Source organism: Neoarius graeffei, chromosome 5, assembly GCF_027579695.1.
Source record: "Neoarius graeffei isolate fNeoGra1 chromosome 5, fNeoGra1.pri, whole genome shotgun sequence".
NCBI lineage: Eukaryota > Metazoa > Chordata > Actinopteri > Siluriformes > Ariidae > Neoarius > Neoarius graeffei.
The window spans coordinates 39,084,842-39,090,841 of NC_083573.1; positions in this window are offsets into that span (position 1 = coordinate 39,084,842).

Consider the following 6,000-nt stretch of genomic DNA (forward strand, 5'->3'; position numbering starts at 1 on the left):
TCTGTTTAAAAGGCATGGAATAAACTACTTGATATTTGTCTTTCTTTCTCCTGTTAGGAGTGTTATATTGAAATGACATCAGAGTATTCCAGTTGGAGAAAAACTGATTTCAGAGTGGGAACTGAGTTGGAGGGACGTTTAGAAATCTGAAAATTTCTGCCTTCCAGTAGACTGTGAATGCAGCATTAGCTCTGTACAGAACCCAGATATTAGTTCAAGTTATTATGTATTATATATAGTTATTATAAAGTTATTAGCCAAATTGTATGTTACATGACTCCGAAGTGCTAGGGTCTACTGCATGTTAAACATCAGCTGTTCCAAAGGACCTTAACTGTAAATGGAGTGTGTTCTGAAAAAAAAACAAAAAAAACGCAGCTTGGTAAAAGAGCAATAAGTAGGTTTTTTTTAACATTTTTTTTGTCATTAGCGTTAAGTAAGACAGCCCACCTCTTTCTCTGGAACATTCCACACCGTTTTAAGTTATGTTCTTTTTCCTTCATATTTGATCAGGTTTTAATAGAAAATTCTACTTACTGTACCTAACATTGTCTTTGCATTTTATCTGGAGTCATTCCCAACGGGTTCAAGTGGTGGGCTTTGTCTGGAAAATACTTCAGAGCACTGTCATACGTACAGTATATCCTTTGGTTAGAATTTGATTAGAAGCTATTGGCTATTTATTATGGTGGTCAGTAAGTACAAAACAATGGATACAGCAAAATAGTAAACACAGCAACAAAGCCCAAAACACAACAGCAGATTCATGGTGTTGTGTTTTGGCACGGTGGTGTAGTGGTTAGCACTGTCACCTCACAACAAGAAGGTCCTGGATTCAAGCACAGTTGCTGATGGGGGCCTTTCTGTGTGGACTTTTTATGTTCTCCCCGTGTCTGTGTGGGTTTCCTCCGGGTGCTCCGGTTTCCTCCACAGTCCAAAGACATGCAGGTTAGGCTAATTGGTGGCTCTAAATTGACCGTAGGTGTGAGTGTGAATTGTTGTTTGTCTCTATGTGTCAGCACTGTGATGACCTGGCGACTTGTCCAGGGTGTACCCCGCCTCTCGCTCATAGTCAGCTGGGATAGGCTCCAGCTTGCCTGTGACCCTGCACAGGATAAGTGGTTATGGATAATGGATGGAAGTGCAAAACTAAAAACAGCAGAAAAAAAAAACTTAACAACAACAAGAAGTTTGGAAGCACAAGTACATGAACTCAAAACAGAACAGTATGTTCTTATTGAACATCACTTACGCGTTGCTGATTGGCTACAGTTTGTGTCAAAGATAAAGTGGAAAACAGATGAAAGATGAGCCAAAATAAATTTACTGATGGTTTTTATTGTGCTTATTATTATTATTATTATTATTTTTTTATCAAGGACTTTCATATGGTCTTAGTTTAGATATGCTGTCAAATGTGTACTGTGTTAAATTGAATATGTGAATGCAGAAAAGCCAGGAAGCCATGTTATTCAGAATGAAGAATTATTCACTATAATAGCATTAATAACTTTGCACTGATTTATTTTCATTAGGCTAATTAAATAACAGTCAAGTCAAAGTCCTTCCTGCTCCAGGACCTGGTCTTCCCAGGCAGTCTCCCATCCAAGTACGAACCAGGCCCTTAAGGCACATTGGGCAGTGCTGATCTACGTTTCTATAGCTCTCAGCCTCTCGCCTATTACATAGCTAGGGTTACGGTGGGGAGGCTGGTTCTCTGGTAACTGCAAGATCTTGACTCCCTATTCACATCTATATTGCGGCGTGCCTTGCCAGATGGCAGTAGGTACCATTTTTTGATCTGACTGTGAGTAAGACTCATGATCTCCCAGTTGAGAGGTGGACACGCTAACCACTAGGCCAACTTGCTGTACATTACATAACAGACTGAAGTGCAATTCTTTTTTCAAGTGATAAGCATATATTATGTGTCCAATCAGTAATGAGCACGTGATTTTCAACAGGAATGTTCCCTTTCCATTTTGACTTCACATTGCTGTGTTTCTGATTTGCTGTTACGTTGTTGGTTTTGTTGGTGTGTTTTGCACTTACATGCCACTGAAATTTACTGACTCAAACCTGTCATTTGAGTTTGTAGTGCACCGTGACTGTCCGATGTAGTGACAGCAGCTCACTGTACTCCTAGTGACATACATATCTTTCTACTTTCTACTTGTACCTGTCTTTGGGTTTCCTAGTAGAACATCTGGCTGTATGATGGCAGCTTGCAGACTTGCTTAGTAGCTATTATGCTGATCTGGAAGAGCTCAGAGTGTGTGTCAGTGCTGTGGGTAAAGAGACACATCAAAGGGGTGTGATTACGATCAAAGAAATGAGATCACAGGAAAAACTCACAGATGAGAGAGTACATTAAGCAGTCACATGGTATGATTAGATACTTTTTTGTTGTTTAATATTCATTGTCCTCTTCAAAAAAAAAAAAAATCTGAGTTTCTCTGCCCAGCAGTAAGCTTGGTCTTGCTTTGTACTTGGGTTTCTATGTCAGCAGCCATTTAATAATTAAACAGTAAAAAACTAAACTACATAGACCAAGCAACTTGAGGACTGTTACAGAAGAGCTGAAGGAGGTTTATATTGTGCTGACACACTGACATATTATCTGACACATCCAAATCCCATCTGATTTCATTAACAGCCAGCATATGGTGCTATATGGATATGAATTATGGATAAGCAAAAATCAGTTCAGCTCAGCAAAGCAGGTGTTAGCTAAATTTTACGCCTCTTGTTCCATATAATAAATATATAACAAAACATTTCTAAACAAATCAATAATTCTTTTAGATGCTGAAGTCCACATGCTCATCATATATGATATTCAGCTATGGTATGCTAGACTACTGCTTATTAGTGGCTTTGAATGTTTTAGAAATTAATATTTATTGTCTCTTAAATTATGGAAAATATGTGTTCTGTATGTTCTTACTGTATGAAATGTAAATGATGTATGATTTTTTTTTTAAATTTGTATTATACACAGACCTTACACACTCACTGTAAATAATGTGTCTATATATCACTTTGGAAAGCTTCTTTGTCATTTTCACCCTCTTATTAACTCTGTCCACTGTTCATGTAACTCTTTTTCCAGGACCTTGTTTGTTTCAACATATGTGTCACCTTCACTTTATAGTTTTGCTTGAGAATTAAATCTTTTGGACATAGGAGTGTTTTTCCCCTCTTACTTGCTGCCTTTTGTATTTCACTTGGATTAAAATAAGTGTATGGCTCCTGTGAGCACATAGAATGATGTGAGTGAGAAATATTATCTTGACGTGTTAACTATGCACACCTCCTTTCATTCACAGGTCTCTCAGAGTGCTTGTGTGCTTTATATATATATATATATATATATATATATATATATATATATATATATATATATATATATATATATATATACAGTGGGGCAAAAAAGTATTTAGTCAGTTACCAATTGTGCAAGTTCTCCCACTTAAAAAGATGAGAGAGGCCTAAGAATTTATTTGCAAATTATGGTGGAAAATAAGTATTTGGTCAATAACAAAAGTTCATCTCAATACTTTGTTATATACCCTTTGTTGGCAATGACAGAGGTCAGACGTTTTCTGTAAGTCTTCACAAGGTTTTCACACACTGTTGCTGGTATTTTGGCCCATTCCTCCATGCAGATCTCCTCTAGAGCAGTGATGTTTTGGGGCTGTCGCTGGGCAACACTGACTTTCAACTCCCTCCAAAGATTTTCTATGGGGTTGAGATCTGGAGACTGGCTAGGCCACTCCAGGACCTTGAAATGCTTCTTACGAAGCCACTCCTTCGTTGCCCGGGCGGTGTGTTTGGGATCATTGTCATGCTGAAAGACCCAGCCACATTTCATCTTCAATGCCCTTGCTGATGGAAGGAGGTTTTCACTCAAAATCTCACGATACATGGCCCCATTCATTCTTTCCTTTACACGGATCAGTCGTCCTGGTCCCTTTGCAGAAAAACAGCCCCAAAGCATGATGTTTCCACCCCCATGCTTCACAGTAGGTATGGTGTTCTTTGGATGCAACTCAGCAATTTTTCTCCTCCAAACACGACAAGTTGAGTTTTTACCAAAAAGTTCTATTTTGGTTTCATCTGACCATATGACATTCTCCCAATCCTCTTCTGGATCATCCAAATGCTCTCTAGCAAACTTCAGACGGGCCTGGACATGTACTGTCTTAAGCAGGGGGACACGTCTGGCACTGCAGGATTTGAGTCCCTGGTGGCGTAGTGCGTTACTGATGGTAGCCTTTGTTACTTTGGTCCCAGCTCTCTGCAGGTCATTCACTAGGTCCCTCCGTGTGGTTCTGGGCTTTTTGCTCACCGTTCTTGTGATCATTTTGACCCCACAGGGTGAGATCTTGCATGGAGCCCCAGATCGAGGGAGATTATCAGTGGTCTTGTATGTCTTCCATTTTCTAATAATTGCTCCCTCAGTTGATTTCTTCACACCAAGCTGCTTACCTATTGCAGATTCAGTCTTCCCAGCCTGGTGCAGGTCTACAATTTTGTTTCTGGTGTCCTTTGACAGCTCTTTGGTCTTGGCCATAGTGGAGTTTGGAGTGTGACTGTTTGAGGTTGTGGACAGGTGTCTTTTATACTGATAACGAGTTAAAACAGGTGCCATTAATACAGGTAACAAGTGGAGGACAGAGGAGCCTCTTAAAGAAGAAGTTACAGGTCTGTGAGAGCCAGAAATCTTGCTTGTTTGTAGGTGACCCAATACTTATTTTACTGAGGAATTTACCAATTAATTCATTAAAAATCCTACAATGTGATTTCCTGGATTCTTTCCCCCCATTCTGTCTCTCATAGTTGAAGTGTACCTATGATGAAAATTACAGGCCTCTCTCATATTTTAAGTGGGAGAACTTGCACACTTGGTGGCTGACTAAATACTTTTTTGCCCCACTGTATACTTTTTATACATAAATGTGATCATGAACCTACTGTCATTGACACAAAAGTTTGCCTATATGTTGTGCTGTAAAATGAGTCTACAGATGCTCTGTGTGTGTGTGAGAGAGTGAGTTAAAGAGAGAGAGAGAGATAAAAATAATACTGAATAAGGTAACCAGAACCTTCAAGTGGACACTTGAGAGATAGTGTGTGTGTGTGTGTGTGTGTGCATATGTATGCATATATATATATATATATATATATATATATATATATATATATATATATATATATATATATATATATATACACACACAGTGGTGCTTGAAAGTTTGTGAACCCTTTAGAATTTTCTATATTTCTGCATAAATGTGACCTAAAACATCATCAGGTTTTCACACAAGTCCTAAAAGTAAATAAAGAGAACCCAGCTAAACAAATGAGACAAAAATATTATACTTGGTCATTTATTTATTGAGGAAAATTATCCAATATTACATATCTGTGAGTGGCAAAAGTATGTGAACCTCTTGGATTAGCAGTTAATTTAAAGGAGAAATTAGAGTCAGGTGTTTTCAATCAATGGGATGACAATCAGGTGTAAGTGGGCACCCTGTTTTATTTAAAGAAAAGGGATCTATCAAAGTCTGAGCTTCACAACACATGTTTGTGGAAGTGTATCATGGCACGAACAAAGGAGATTTCTGAGGACCTCAGAAAAAGGTGTTGTTGATGCTCATCAGGCTGGAAAAGGTTACAAAACCATCTCTAAAGAGTTCGGACACCACCAATCCACAGTCAGACAGATTGTGTACAAATGGAGGAAATTCAAGACCATTGTTACTCTCCCCAGGAGTGGTCAACCAACAAAGATCACTCCAAGAGCAAGGCGTGTAATAGTCAGCGAGGCCACAAAGCACCCCAGGGTAACTTCTAAGCAACTGAAGGCCTTTCTCACATTGGCTAATGTTAATGTTCATGAGTCAACCATCAGGAGAACACTGAACAACAATGGTGTGCATGGCAGGGTTGCAAGGAGAAAGCCACTGCTCTCCAAAAAGAACATTGCTG